Source organism: Lutra lutra, chromosome 18 (genome assembly GCF_902655055.1).
Source record: "Lutra lutra chromosome 18, mLutLut1.2, whole genome shotgun sequence".
NCBI classification, from domain to species: Eukaryota; Metazoa; Chordata; class Mammalia; order Carnivora; family Mustelidae; genus Lutra; species Lutra lutra.
The window spans coordinates 14,078,617-14,094,450 of NC_062295.1; the positions used below are offsets into that span (position 1 = coordinate 14,078,617).

At 41.6% G+C, this 15,834-nt stretch overlaps 1 long non-coding RNA gene across 1 annotated transcript; it reads right to left on the reverse strand.

Moving 5' to 3' along the window:
* Positions 1-9,674: 9,674 nt before the first annotated feature.
* On the reverse strand, positions 9,675-14,988 carry LOC125090779 (uncharacterized). Its single transcript, XR_007124479.1, has 2 exons — positions 12,739-14,988; positions 9,675-12,002 (listed from the first exon to the last, which is right to left on the reverse strand). It is a non-coding gene; the product is annotated as an uncharacterized LOC125090779 (long non-coding RNA).
* Between the last annotated feature and the right edge of the window lie 846 nt (positions 14,989-15,834).

The following is a 15,834-nucleotide window of genomic DNA, read 5'->3' on the forward strand; positions in this document are numbered from 1 at the left end:
CAGAAGAAGAAATGAACAACAGAACTACAAAAAAAAAAAAAAAAAAAAAAAAGATAGGGTGCCTGGGTGGCTCAGTGGGTTGGGCCTCTATCTTTGGCTCTGGTCATGGTCTCGGGTCCTGGGATCAAGCCCCACATCGGGCTCTCTGCTGGGCGGGGAGCCTGCTTCCCTCTCTTTTTCTGCCTGCCTCTCTGCCTACTTGTGATCTCTCTCTCTGTGCCAAATAAACAAATAAATATTAAAAAAAAAAAAAGAAAGAAAAAGAAAACAAGATGTCAAGAATAAGTCCCTATAATCAATAATTACTTCAAATGTATCCAATCAAAAGGACCAGAGTGACTAAACTGATCTTAATATATATATATATATATATATATATATATATATATATATATATATATATATATCTGTAGATATATATGCTGCCTACAGGAAACTCACTTTGGCCTTAAGGACACATATAAGCCAAAAGTGAAGAGATGGGAAAAGATATTCTATGCAAAAGGAAACTAAAAGAGATCAGAAGTATTTTTTTAATTAACATATAATGTATTTGTTTCAACAGTAAAGGTCTGTGAGTCATCAGTCTTAAACACAATTCACAGCAGTTATCATAGCACATACCCTCCCCAATGTCCATCCCCCAGGCACCCTATCCCTCCCACCCCTCTAGCAACGCACAGTTTGTTTCCTGAGATTAAGAGTTTTTTTATGGTTTGTCTCCCTCTCTGGTTTTGTCTTGTTTCATTTTTCCCTCCCTTCCCTTATGATCCTCTGTCTTGTTTCTCAAATCCTCATATCAGTGAGGTCATATAATTGTCTTTCTCTAACTGACTTATTTTGCTCAGCACAATATGCTCTAGTTCCATCCATGTCATCACAAATGGCAAGATTTTCTGTTTTTGATGGCTACATAGTATTCCATTGTATGTATGTGTATATTATACCCCACCTCTTCTTTATCCATTCATCTGTTGATGGACATCTAGGCTCCTTCCCTAGTTTGGCTATTGTGGACATTGTTGCTATGAACATTGGGGTGCACGTACCCCTTTGGATCACTACATTTGCATCTTTGGGGTAAATACCCAGTAGTGCAATTGCTGGGTCATAGGGTAGCTCTATTTTCAACTTTTTGAAGAACCTCCATACTATTTTCCAGAGTGGCTGCACCAGCTTGCATTCCCACTGAGAGAATGCACTTAAATACGTAAAATAGACTACTTAAAATACACTTTTAAGTAAAAAGGTTATTGTATAATGATAAAGGGGTCAATTCATCAAGAAGATATAATGACTGTAATATATACACATTCATCATCACAGCACCTAATTATATTAAGCAAATAGTAACACATCTGAAGGCAGAAATAGACAGCAATGCAACAATAGTAGGGGGTGTCAATCTTCCATTTCAACCATGAATAGATCATCCAGATAGAAAGTCAAAATGAAATACTGGACTTGAACTACACTTTAGACCAGATGGACCTAGCAGACATCTATAGAATACTCCATCCAACAGCAATGGAACACACACACTTCTCAAGTGCAGATGAAACATTCTCTTGGATAGATCAAATATCAGGCCACAGGTCAAATCTTTACAAAATTTAAGAAGACTGAAGTCAAATCAAATATCTCTTCCAACCATAACAGTATGAAACTAGAAATCAGTAAAAGTGGGAAAGCTGGAAAATTAACAAATATGTGGAAATTAAATAATACTCCTAAACAACCAATGGGTCAAAGAAACTAAAAGGAAAATCAAGAAATATCTTGAAATAGGGACACTTGGCTGGCTGGCTGGCTCAGTCAGTACAGCATGTGACTCTTGATCTCGGAGTCATGAGTTTGAGCCCACACTGGGTGTAGAGATTACTTAAACAAATAACTAAACTTATTAAAAAAAAAAAAAAAGAACTATCTTGAAACAAAAATGGAAATGCAACATACCAATACAGGATTCAACAAAAGCAGTTCCAATTAAATGTCTACATTAATTGAAAAAAAAAAAACCTCAAATAACTTTACAACTCAAAGAACTAGAAAAAAGAAGACTAAGAAAAAGCAAGAGAGGAATCAAATAAATAAAATAATAAATGAAAGAGAAGATATTACAACATAGAAATAGAAAGGACCAAAGAGACTACTTTGAACAAACTGGGTAAACTAAAAGAAACAGATAAATTCCTAGAAACATAACCTATCACAACTGAACCATGAAGAAATAGAAAATCTCAACAGATCTGTAAGTAGTAAGAAGACTGATCAGTAAGCAAAAGTCTCTCAAGAGGGGCGCCTGGGTGGCTCAGTCAGTTAAGCGTCTTCCTTCAGCTCAGGTCATGATCCCAGGCTCCTGGGACTGAGCCCCATATCAGACTCCCTGCTCAGTGGGGAGCCTGCTTCTCCCTCTCCCTCCCTCTCTCCCTCTGCCACCCCCCCTGCTTGTGCTCTCTCACTTGCTCTGTCAAATAAATAAATAAAATCTTTTTAAAACATTTACACACTAGGGGCGCCTGGGTGGCTCAGGGTCCTGGGATCAAGCCCCGAGTCAGGCTCTCTGCTCGGCAGGGAGCCTGCTTCCCTTTCTCTCTCTCTGCCTGCCTCTCTGCCTACTTGTGATCTCTGTCTGTCAAATAAATAAATAAAATCTTTTTAAAAAAAAATTTACACACTAGTATCCTTGATGAGCATAGATTTTAAAATCCTCAATGAAATACAAGCAAACCAAATTCAACAAAACGTTATAAAGATCATACAGCACTGGGGCGCCTGGGTGGCTCAGTGGATTAAGCCACTGCCTTTGGCTCAGGTCATGATCTCAGGGTCTTGGGATCGAGTCCCGCATCGGGCTCTCTGCTGGGCAGGGAGCCTGCTTCTCTCTCTCTCTGCCTGCCTCTCTGTCTGCTTGTGATCTCTCTCTGTCAAATAAATTTAAAAAAAAAAAAAAAAGATCATACAGCATGATCAAGTAGGATGGGCCCCTAGCCTGTAAGGATGGTTAACATACACAGGTGGATCAATGAGATACACCACCTTAAAGAATGAAGGATAAAAATCATGTGATCATCTCAAAAGATGCATTAAAAGCATTTGAACACATTCAATATTCTTTCATAATAAAAACTCTCAAGAGGGTGCCTGGGTGGCTCAGTGGGTTAAAGCCTCTGCCTTCGGCTCAGGTCATGATCCCAGAGTCCTGGGATCGAGCCCCACATCGGGCTCTCTGCTCAGCAGGGAGCCTCCTTCCCCCTGCCTCTCTCTCTGCCTGCCTCTGCCTACTTGTGATCTCTGTCAAATAAATAAATAAATAAATAAATAAATAAATAAATAAATAAATAAAATCTTAAAAAAAAAAACAAAACTCCCAAGAGATTGGCTACAGAAGAAATGTATGTCAACATAATAACGGCCATATATGACAAGTCCATAGCTAATATCATACTCAATGGTGAAAAGCTAAAAACTTTTCCTCTAAGATTAGGAATAAGATAAGGATGCTCACTCTCACCATTCCTATTCAATGTAGTATGGAAGTGGCAGCCAGAGCAATCAGGCAAGAAGAAATAAAAGGCACCCAGATGGGAAAGAAAATTAGGTTGTCTCTGCCTGCCCTATAACATGATATTATATATAGAAAGCCCTAAAGACCCCACCAAGAAAACTATTAGAATAAATAAATCCAGTAAAATCGCAGGATACAAAGTCAATATACAAAAATCCATTGCATTCTATACACTTTTTAAAAAACTATCTGAAAGAAAAATTAAGAAAGCAATCCCAGGGACACCTGAGTGGCTCAGTCAGTTATGCAGCTGACTCATGATTGCAGCTCTGGTCATGATCTCAGGATCCTCGGATCAAGTCCTGCACAGAACCCTGCATCAAGCTCCTCACTCAGCAGGGAGTCTGCTTGAGGATTTCTCTCCGAGTCTCCCTCTGCTCTTCTCCCCACTTGCACATTCTCGCTCTCTCTAAAATAAATAAATAAATCTTTTTTTTTTTAATCAATCCCATTTACAATTGCATCAAAACAATAAAATACTTAGGAATATACTTATTCAACCAAGGAGGTAAAAGACAGTACACTGTAGACAGTACACTTTACAGGACACAGATGAAAGAAACTGAAGAAGACACAAATAAATGGAAAGGCATCCCATGCTCATGGATTGGAAGAATTGATATTCTCAAAATGTCTATTCTACCCAAAGCAACCTACAGATTTGATGCAATCTGTATCAAAATTCCAAAAACACTTTTAACAGAAATAGGAAAAAGAATCCTCAAATTTGTATGGAACCACAAAAGATCCTGAATAGCTAAAGCCATCTTGAGAAAGAGCAAAGCTGGAGGCAGCACACTTCCCAATTTTAAACTCTTATTACAAACCTATAGTAATCAAAATAGTATGGAACTGGCATTAAAACAAATACAAGACCAGTGGAACAGAATAAAGAGTCCACGTACAAAGTCAACTTATCTTTGACAATGGTGCCAAGAACACACCACAATTGGGGAAAGATTTTGGAAAGTAAGTTTTGGGAAAACTGGATAGCTATATGCAGAAGAACAAAATTGGGACTCTTAACCACTCACAAAAGTTAATGTGAAATGGATTAAAGACTTAAATGTAAGAACTAAAACTGTAAAACTCCTCCATGAAAACAGAGAATAAAGCTCCTTGACATTAGTCTTGGCAGTGATTTTTTTGGCTAGGACACCAAAGACACAGGCAACAAGAGCAAAAAGAAACAAGTGGGACTACATCTAACTGAACAGCTACTGCACAGCAAAGGAAACAATCAACAAAATGAAAAGGCAATCTAAAGAATGGGAGAAAATATCGCCAACTATCTATCTGATCAGGGGTTAATATTTAATATACAGAATTCATAAACTCAATAGCAAAAAAAAAAAAATCTGATTTAAAATGGACAAAGGATTGGGGCGCCTGGGTGGCTCAGTGGGTTAAAGCCTCTGCCTTTGCCTCAGGTCATGATCCCAGCGTCCTGGGATCGAGCCCCGCATAGGGCTCTCTGCCCAGCAGGGAGCCTGCTTCCTTTCCTCTCTTTCTGCCTGCCTCTCTGCCTACTTGTGGTCTCTGTCTGTCAAATAAATAAATAAAATCTTTAAATAAATAAATAAAATTAAATAAAATGGACAAAGGATGTATACAGACATTATTCAAAGAAGACATACCGAGTCCAACAGGTACATGAAAATGTGTTCAACATCACTCATCCTCAGGGAACTGCAAATCAAAACCACACTGAGATATCGCTTCACACTGGTCAGAATGGCTGTTACCAAAAAGAGAAGAGAGAACGAATGTGCTTGAGGATGTGGAGGAAAGGGAGCCCTTGTCCACTGTTAGATAGAATGTAAACTGGTACAGCCATTACAGAAAATGGTAGAAGGCTCCTCACAGAATTAAAAGTAGGACCACCATATGATCCAGCAATCCCGCTTCTGGGTATATAACCAAAGGAAAGAAAATCATTATCTGGAAAAGATATGTACACTCCCATGTGCGTTGCGGCATTACTCACAATGGTGAAAATACGGAAACAACCTAAGTGTCCATCAATGGATGAATGGACAAAAGAAATGTGGTGTATATGCATATATAAAGGAATATTATTCAACCATTAGAAAGAAGAAAATCCTGCCATTTGCAACAATATGCATGAACCTGGAGAGCATTATGATAAATGAATAAGCCAAATATAAACTCTGTCTGGTATCACTTATATATGAAACCAAAAAATAAAAATAAAAAAAGTCAAATTCACAGAAAGAGAGTAGACTAGTGATTGTCAGAGCCCCAAGAGCATATATCAAATCATCATTTTGCATACATAATGGCCTAAGAGGAAGGAAAAGGAGGATAGCTGGCTGCGTTGCCCCCAAAAAGCCTACAGTCCGATGGGACAAATGAGACTGAATGGAAAGAAAATTAATTGAGCCTCATCTGTGGGCTTCCCAGACATGGCCCTTCAGCAAGTCTGGTTTAAACTGCATGTCAAGGGCAGTGGAGGGGTTTTTTGGTTTGTTTTTTGTTCTTCCTGATCAGCCTGGGCAGAGTATACCGGGTCATACCCAGTGCTCTGTTCTCTTTCTATTCGGTGTCCACTGACCCCAGGCCCCATCTCTGCTGAAGATGTGGCTTGTATGACTACCTCAAAAACTGATAAATGGAAGAAAGGGGAGGGAGCACAAACTCTCACCCCCCAGCTGGTAAACAGAACTCAAGAATTCACCCCTGACTTTGCAAGGTCAAAGTCTCCCAAGAGCTGTTAAGAAGCTCCTAATCCATGAATGAAAGCTTAACTTCCTGCACAGACTAGAACAGCGGAAACAGAAGACTTGAGAAGGATCAACTACTGAGAGAATCCAGACACCCTCCACCACGGGAAATCCCACTTGTAGAAATAAGAGGATTATTTGGCTGTGAAATTTGCTTAGTAATTGAACGCAAAACTTATTTTGATTCCCAGGGAAAAAGGCAGACATTAAGTAATGCAAATTCCCATTCAGCCAGGAGCCAAATAAGCAGAAAATGTGAATCACCAGATTCTCCCCACCACCCTCCCCGCCACCAGACCCACATTCTATTTCAGGGTAAAGAAACAAAGGAAATCGACATCTCTGACATCTGGATTTTGCTCTAACAAGCAGACTGCCAGAATGGATTGGGGAGGGGCTGCCCACACTTCCCATCTCTACCCGAGAGGCCCTCAGAATCATGTGTGGAGGACAAGCCACATCCTGCGTGTTGTCCTGTGAACTTCTCAGAACTTCTGAGGGCCAACGGGAGAGACTGGCTCTTGATCAGGCACGTAAACATGTGGTCAGTGCCCAGTGGGGGCGAAACAACACGGGACTGAGGGACAGGGAGTGGCGTCAACTTGCCCAAAGGGGGCTGGGGCAGGATGAGGGAAGACGTGAACAAATCTTGATGTTTGTGTTCATTCTAAGAATCCCCAGTTCAACAGACAGCAGCAAAACAGGGTGTTCCTCGCTCCCCTTTCGAAGTGGGTTGACATGAGAGCTGGCGAAAGCCTCGCCTGTATGTTTGGGATCAGACATTCATAATAACCGCAGTTAGGACTTTTCTAAACATCCGTCCTGTGCCAGACACTGGACTGAGGACTTAGTATGTTCACTCATTTAATTCTAGTGATGAGCCCATGAAGCCAGAGCGGTGGTTAAGACAGAGGCCAAGGTCTGAATCTTCCTCCTCCAAATATGACCAAGTATCTTGCCTTCTCTGTGCCTCGATTTCCTCCTCTGGAAAATGTGCATAGTCACAGTACCTACATCATAACGCGGATACGAAAGTTAGATGATGAGTTATCACACGAGCAGTGTCTGGAACAGAGTAAGCAGAGTACGAGGGTGGCTGACATCATCCCCATTCCTTTCCACAAACAAGACAACAGAAGCTCCAAGGTAAGAAGGCTGCTGTCCTACTGTCGTCAAGCCCTGCCCTCCTCCACAATTCCACTCCCACAGCAGCTAAGTTACCTTCTACAAGCCTGTCCTTCTGATGCCTCAGGAAATAGGGACATGACATCTTCTCTCTGCTCTGGGAGCAATCGTGCTGAAAGCACAGCTGGGCATGGACCTCCTCTCCCCAGGCCTCTCCCCGGGCACCTCCCCACCTGCCCACACCACCGCCTCCTTGGCTGAAGCTGTGAGCTCCTGGGGCCTCTCAGGAGCTTCCCCGCCCCATGCTGCACTCAGGGCTAAGAGGCTACAGACAGGCAACCCCATTCAAAGCAGCCCGCTGGCACTTTAACACCAAGACAGAACACAGCAGACACTCTGCCTCCGCATCACCCCACGTGTATACACTTATTCTAAACACGGTCCCATCCTCGCAGCCCCAAAAGATGCCTTTATCTTTAGTGCAGAAAGGAAACGAGAGAGTGTGAGCTGGTAATTCAAGACTATCTGGGTTCACTTTTCCTCGATGCCATTCCTCCTTGTCCCCTCCACGCAGGAGGAAAAAAAGAAATGCTGGCTGTTAAAAAGAACTTATACAACATAACAGTACTCATTTACTTAAAAAATAGTTTTTGAGGACCTTTGATGTGCCAGTTACTGTCCCCAGTTCGGGACTCCAGCCCAGCTGACGGGAGCAGTGTCAGCCCGGTTTAGAAGAATCCTTCTAATACCTACAACAAACATTTCTTGTTATCTGAGGATGTGCTGCTATGTAATTTGAATTAACGTTAATAGTGACTCATCACCTCACTGGCCCACTACCCTACTGGCTCCCACGGGGTCTACACTTTCTGCAAAGTGCTCTTAAGTATTTCTGGGAGTCCCCAAGCGGTGCCTCACCTGATGCATCAGGAGGCATCTGCTCCATGAGGGGCTGCCTCCGACACCCTGGGACCTTCTGGTATCAGGTCCCACAGCAATCTGGGAGAGCAGGAGAGCATGATTCTCTCTCCTCTTATGTGTCTTATACTCTATCGGAGGGCTCCCTAACGGGGCTTACAAATTTCAGAAAAACAGACTTTCAAAGTTTACATCCAACCCCTCTGTCCAGGAACAGATCTGGAAATGTCTCCAACAAGGGCTACACCAAAAGACAAGGCCAAATTCAGAAATACTACTTTTCTTGGATTAATAGGGCTGTCTGGTTCTTAGGCCTCTTCATGGTCCCACCTCCCCGCCATCTGTCGGACTTATCAAGACACATTTAAATCCCAGAGAGGACCCCAAAGATACCTGTAGAAAACTTCACTTACGAGAACATCCCCAGACCTCACTCCTCTTTGTGGCAGGCAGGGAAGACATCCCTATTTTCAGGCCGTGCAGCACTTTTTTTTTTTTTTTTTAATTTATTGAGGTAAAATTCACATAACATAAAATGAACCATTTTAAAGTGTACAATTCAGTGGCATTTAGCACATTCATAATGTTGTAAGATCTATGTTCCAAAACATATCCGAATCCCAAAGGGAAATCCACACCCTTTAAGCAGGCGTCATCCTCACTCCCTCCCCCCTCTTCCCAGGCCCCTATAACCACGAATCTGCTTTCTGTCTCTGTAGATGAACATGTTCTGGATGGCTCGTGTAAGTGGAATAACACGGAGCGTGACCTTCTGAGTCCGGCTTCTTTCACTGGGCGTGTTTTTGAGGTCCAGCTACGTTAGAGCATGCATCCGTGCTTCCTCCCTTCTTAGGACTGAAGTGATACTCCACTGTATGGACAGATCACATTCGGATTATTCATTTAAGTGGTTCCTATATTTTGGCTCTCCTGTGAATAGTGCTATGAACCTTGTATACAAGCATTTGTTTGAATACGTGTTTTCAACTCTTCGTAGGGATACAAAGAGTGTACCTCAGAAATTCCGTGTTTAACCACACTGTTTTCCGCGGTGGCTGCACCATTTCACATTCCCAGCAGCAATGTCTGAGGGTTCCAATTCCCCACATTCTCACCAACACTTGTTTTCTTTCCATTTTTCTATGATAGCCATCCCACTGTGCAGTGGTATCTTGTTGTGGTTTTGGCTGACATTTCCCTCACAATTAATGATGTTGAGCATCTTTTCATGTGCTTATTGGCCATTTGTATTATGTCCCCTTTGGAGAAATGTCTATTCAAATCCTCTACCCATTTTTTAATTACCTTGTCTTTTTGGGGTTATGACAGCCCATAATATATTCCCGGATACTAAACACTAATCAGATACATGACTTGCATTATCTTTCCCCATTCTGTAAGTTGTCCTTCACTTTCTTGATAGTGATAAAGATTTTCAACTGTGATATGTATCCATTGTATCTATTTTATTATTGTTGTTGCCTGTGCTTTAGGGGTCATATCTAAGAATCCACTGCCAAACTCAAGGTCATGAAAACTTACCGTATTTTCTTCTAGGAGTTTACTTAGTTTTAGCTCTTATGTTTAGGTCTTTGACTCATTCTCAATATTAATTTTTGTATGTGATGTGAGTTCAAGGTCCAACTCTCTTTTGCACATGAATAACCACTTATCTTGGCACAACTTGTTGGAGACTATTCTTTCTCCATTAAATAGTCTTATCACCATTGTCAAAAATTAATTAACCATAGATGTATGGTATTTGTGTGTTTCTAGACTCTCATTCTATTGATCTATGTTTGCCTTTACTCTGGGACTCCCATTTATGCATGTTACATTCTTGTTGGTGTACCACAGGTCTCAGGCTCTGACCACTCTTCTTCATTCTTGTCTCCTTCTGCAATGTGGGCTGAATAATCTCAACTGACATGTCTTTAAGTTCAAGGGTTCCTTCTCTTGCCTGCACAAAATCTACTACTAAGCCCCTCTAGCGAACAAATGTTTCATTTCAGTTATTATACTCTTCAGCTCCAAAATTTCTATTTGGTGTCTTTTCTAAATTCCTCTTTACTGATACTCTCTACATGCGGAGACATTGTTCTCCTGGTTTCCTTTAGCTCTTTGAGCATATTTAAGACCATGAGTTTAAGGTCCTTGTCTAGACCTTAGCTAGATACCTGGGCTGACTCATGGGGTTTCTATAGTTTTCTTTTTCCTCTGTGTAAAGCCGTCATTTCTTGTTTCTTCGAACAGCTTGTGATTTTTGTTGTTGTTGAATACTGGCTATTTTGAATACGTGGCACCTCTGGAAGTCAGATTTTCCTTCCTTTCCAGGTTTACTGCTGCCTCTTACGGGTTCCTGTTGCTTGCCTGTGTGCTTACAGACTTCTCAACTATTTGTGTGAGGTCTGAGCTCTTTGCCACTGAGGTCTGTGTTCCTTCAGCTTATTGGATAGCTGGTATCTTGGCAGTTACCTTAAATATCTGGAGCCAAAAACAACAACAAAAAAACATTTTTTTTGTTTTTTTTGTTTTTTTAAGGAAAAAAAGAATACTCTCCTACATCTTTGCAAAATGGAACTGTGTCACAGCTAATTCGGTGAACACTTAGCATGGCTGCTTAGAATTCTGCCTCAGCTTCACTTCCTTTTCAAACAGAGCCTGAAGGCCAGCAAGAGATGAAAGCTTAGGGTCTTCTCAGGCCTTTGCTGAGTTTATGTCTCACTCTCTTATTTGTATGTGGCTCTTTTCAATTCCCAGGCATACATGGAAGCTTTGAAAAGCTGTATTCCCAAACATAGCTCTGTCCCAACCTCTTCTTTGCCAGGCTTCTTGTCTATTACTTGTCCCAAGTGTTGCCCCAGGCTGCTGAAGCCAGTACCTGTGCCTTTAAATGTTTTCAGCAAATGCCCTCGCCAATGGGCATGCCCAGAGTGAAGAAAGAGAAGCCTTTCCACCGATCCTTGAGGGAGGAGCCGGACAGGCAGATACCCACAACCACATTCCTTGAAAGTTAAGTCCTATCTTGCTTCTTCCAGCACCAGCAAGCAGCACCAGACATTTGGGTGCCCACCCTCACGGCACTTAAAATGCCACAGCATTCTCTCACCATACAGCTGCAGCGTCTCTCTTCACATTTCCCATTTTAAGTTTTCCACTAGATTCCAGAGTTCTTCTTCAAAAGCGGATTCTGACAATATTGGTCAGTTCATGAATTGAACTGGGAGAGGGACAGACTTCTCTATTCTACCACTCTTGGTTGCCCAGCACTTTTGGAGCACTCTGTGTGTGGAGAAAATCCCTACACTGTGAGCCTAAAGATCCCCAGAGTGGAGGCCAGGGACTTGTTTTCCCCAGTCTCCCTCCAGCCAGTAGTGCACTTAGATCCTATCAAGACTGGCCCTGCAACTCAGGATACATCAAAAAACAAATGTATTAAGGAACACAGGCTGCTCTTGTCACTCAGGATCATATGCTCAGCACAGGCTCAGCATGACCTATAATCCTAAACATCTCATTTCATAACTAACACTGTTCGGGCCCCAAGGAATGTTCTCACCTCTTGCCCTAAAATCTCTCAACAAAAGGCAATTGTATCTGAAGGTCACAAAGGGGGTTGCAGCCTCTGCCAATGTTGTAGACAAACACTGTTCCAGAGTATAAGAAGGAAGTGTTGAAAACACTTAAGAGAAATGACAAATTAATAACTTCAAGTGGCATGCATGCAACAGATTATAGCTTAACAGCAATGCTGAGCATCCATTTTTCAGCTTCTCCTCATGTATTATAAGCTTATTGTAGCTGAGGAACATTCTACAATCTAAACAATTTATACCACTAATTTGTATGTAGGAGACCCAGACACAAGATGTGTGAAGTGACACCATTTCTTTACATTAACAACTAGACTGACAATGAATACTAGAAATGCAAAGTTATGTAATATAAATATTATATAAGATTATTAATAAAGTTTTCAAAATATTTAAAATTTTCAGCTTTAAACAATTCTGATTTAAAACTTTGATACTGTCTTTTGTGTTTTGTCCTATAATTTTAATACTTTTGAATATTTTAGAAAACTTTAGTTTCTAAACATTAAAATTTTTAACATTAACTCTCACATTTTCTATAAAAATATATTCAAAATTCTTTATACTCTGAAGTTGTAAATTGTGAAAACTACATTTTCTTTTATGTCCTTCAGGTTGTTACTATCAATAGAACATAAATGACACAAAACCTTTGTAACAGCATATGCAGTGATTTTATGAAAGTGAAGGCAAGAGAAATAAATTTTGAGGAATAAATATGTAATAGTTTATAACTCATGAATGTCTTCATTTTATTTCTCTTGCAACTATTGCTGGCCCATCAACTTACTCAGATATATGCAACCATTAAATTGTTTTCTTGATATTCTGCCAACTTCATCACATAAAAAGATTTTGTTTGGGGTTTTGTTGTTATGAAGCTGTCAAGGTAGGAGAATAGAACATATTTTACTAAAAAGCTTGTTAGCTTGAATTGTACCTTTTAAATATATAGATATATGGCACATAGGCCTATTTTTGAACTTGTGCCCTGGCACTGTCTGCCTGCAGTTGGAGTGTGAACTTCTGATCCACAGAACACGGCTTCTCAACCTGGGGTGACTGCTCCTGGCAGGGGTATGTTACCATGCCTGGAGACAGTTCTGGTTGTCTCAAGGGCATCCCGTGTGGAGAGGCCACGAATGTTCCTAAACATTCTACAAGGCACAATGATAGGTTCCCCTCCACTCCTACCCCAACGAAGAATTATCCAACCCAAAATGTCCATAGTACCAAGGTTATTCTAGTAAGGGTGACAGAGAAACCTCAGGCTTCTGGAAATGGTAGGGGCAAAGAACTCAGGAGCATGTGAGGCATATGGGATCACAGAGGGAGCGGTGGTGTCTAGACAAAGCTGCAGCAGTTCTGCCAACAATGGGCCAGAGGTGGGAAAGAAATGCCATGCCTAACCGCAAAGCCTCCAACCAATTCTCTGGACCTTCCAGAGGCCCTTCCTTCAATAAGCTAGCTTGAGGGGCTTCTTTCTGTTCCTTGCAACAGAGAACACTGACCGCTAAAGCAGGTAGGACCACTATCCCAGCCCCTCATTTGAGAGTTGACAGGATTGGGCCCCCCGTAACATCCCAGAGCACAGTAGTCAAAGTTGGAACTACAGCTCTATTCGTCTGTTTACAAATGAATGCCTAGAATTCAGCTCAAACCAGTAACTCTCAGCTCAACCAAGTACTTCCTTTTAAGTAAAAGAGGAGAATGTTATTTCTTGCTCACAAAATACAACATAGGAAGAGGTACAACACCATCTCAGGAAGAGCCCAGCCTCCAACACATAAAGACCTGCTCTAGCTTATCTGTGCTGCTCTAGACAATCCTCTTTGTTATCGCCCAAGTAACTTTTTCCACATGGCAGAAATTATGACAACCAGGAGCACTAAATACTTTTACCTTACAATTTCTACCATTCCAGAGAGAAAAACTTCAGGTCTTCTAAGTTCAAAATGTCCTAAGGCATCTTTGACCTGGTTTGAGGTAGGTGCCCCATTCGGGGACTGAGTATCTGTCAAAGGGCTGGGGGTTGGGGATATTTAAGACCCCTGTGGACACTTTGGAAAGTGGAGAGAGGTGGTTAATGGGAATAAATCACATTCGGAACGAGTGCTACAGTCCCCTCATATCCAGCCAAAGAATCCCTTTTATTATTCTGTATCCCATCCTATTACTTTTTGTAGTTCAGCAAACCCTTACCAAACCTAAATGTCAGAGGTGGCTTGTTATCAGGTGAGTAACAAACCCAAGTCATCGGGTCATTTTTTGCTCTTCCTACCTCCTACTGCTGGATGGCTGATCTCTGCATTGCCACTCTGAGGCCTGCAATAATGGAGCAGCTACTCCTCGGTACAGAAGAAACATACACAGAAGTCTCCCACTAGCCACTAAAGGCTCCAGCTTGGAAGTAACAGACATCATTTCTGCTCACAGCAAATGCATTGGCCAGAACTGGTCACATGCAAACTGCACATGCGCACCAGGGAAGAACCTGAGTGTTTTGCAAACAGCTCCAATTTACCACTCCAGCATTTTACAAGCACTGTATGTCATCTTTACAACCATCACAGGACGTATTACTATTATCCCCATATTAAAGATGAAGAAACACACACACACAGGAAGGCCAACCGGCCAATGTCACACAGCTAGCGACTAAGGTCAGCATTTGATTTCCAAGTCCATTCTCCTAAGCATCCATTTTTTTTTTACTGCCTCCCTTGGCTTGTGTTCTGTGTGGTGTTCAGCAATTTCATTGCTCATTAGATAACACAAACATAAGAAGGGGGGGGACCTGGACGCCAGGGCAATGACCTTGTAAAGTGCCACATCCCACTCTATTCCTGATTCTTGGGTCCAGGAATTCTATGCACTCAGCATAGTATAGCACAGGCTCTAGAAAGGGCTCTCCTTAAAAAAACCACATGCTCGGGGCGCCTAGGTGGCTCAGTGGGTTAAAGCCTCTGCTTTCGGCTCAGGTCATGATTCCGGGGTCCTGGGATCGAGCCCTGCATCGGGCTCTCTGCTCCGCAGGGAGCCTGCTTCCTCCTCTCTCTGCCTGCCTCTCTGCCTACTTGTGATCTTTGTCTGTCGAATAAATAAATAAAATCTTCAAAAAAAAAAAAAAAAAAAAAACAACCCACATGCTCCAAAAAAGAGGAAAAAAAAAAAAAAAAAAAGCATAGTCTCCACAGCTGTGAGGGTCAGAGAGGACTTTAAAACACGCCTACAAACAGAGATGGTCATGCACAGGTTTCCTCTGTGTAGAGGTCAGTCTATTATAGGTTAACAAGCTCCAGTGAAGGCAGAGACTAGATGTTTGTACACCCTTGTACCCCAAATGACTACATACAGTAAACATCTCATAAATACTATGTTAAAGACCACAAGGCATGACAGAACTTAAGGACCAGGAAACAGCCTGACTTTGCCACTTTGTAGCATCCTGAACCAACAGCTTCACAACTCTTGTGCTTTACTTTTTTCACTTAACTAGAGCCAGTTAATAGTAGCCATGAATGTAATGTGGAATCATAAAGGTTAAATGAGATGGTTTATGCAAAGCTTAGTTCCACACCTAGCATATAGTAAACATTCAGTGAGCACTAAAAACTATTACTCTTAAGGCATTCATATTTTTAGGAGAAAAGATCAAGTTTAACAGCACATGTTCTTGTGGAGGAAGATTTATGGCGGAAGTGACTTTTTAAGCTGGCTTTTAGGAACATCTCCAGGGAACAGGCATTGGCCTGGGAACCTTAAGCAAAGACTGAGGTGTGGGACATAGGGGTTCGATTTAGAATTAGGATTGGTGGGTGTTTGGAAGAACAACAGATTAGACTGAAAGCCAAGTGAGAATCAGATTTGGGATTCCCAAAGCTTG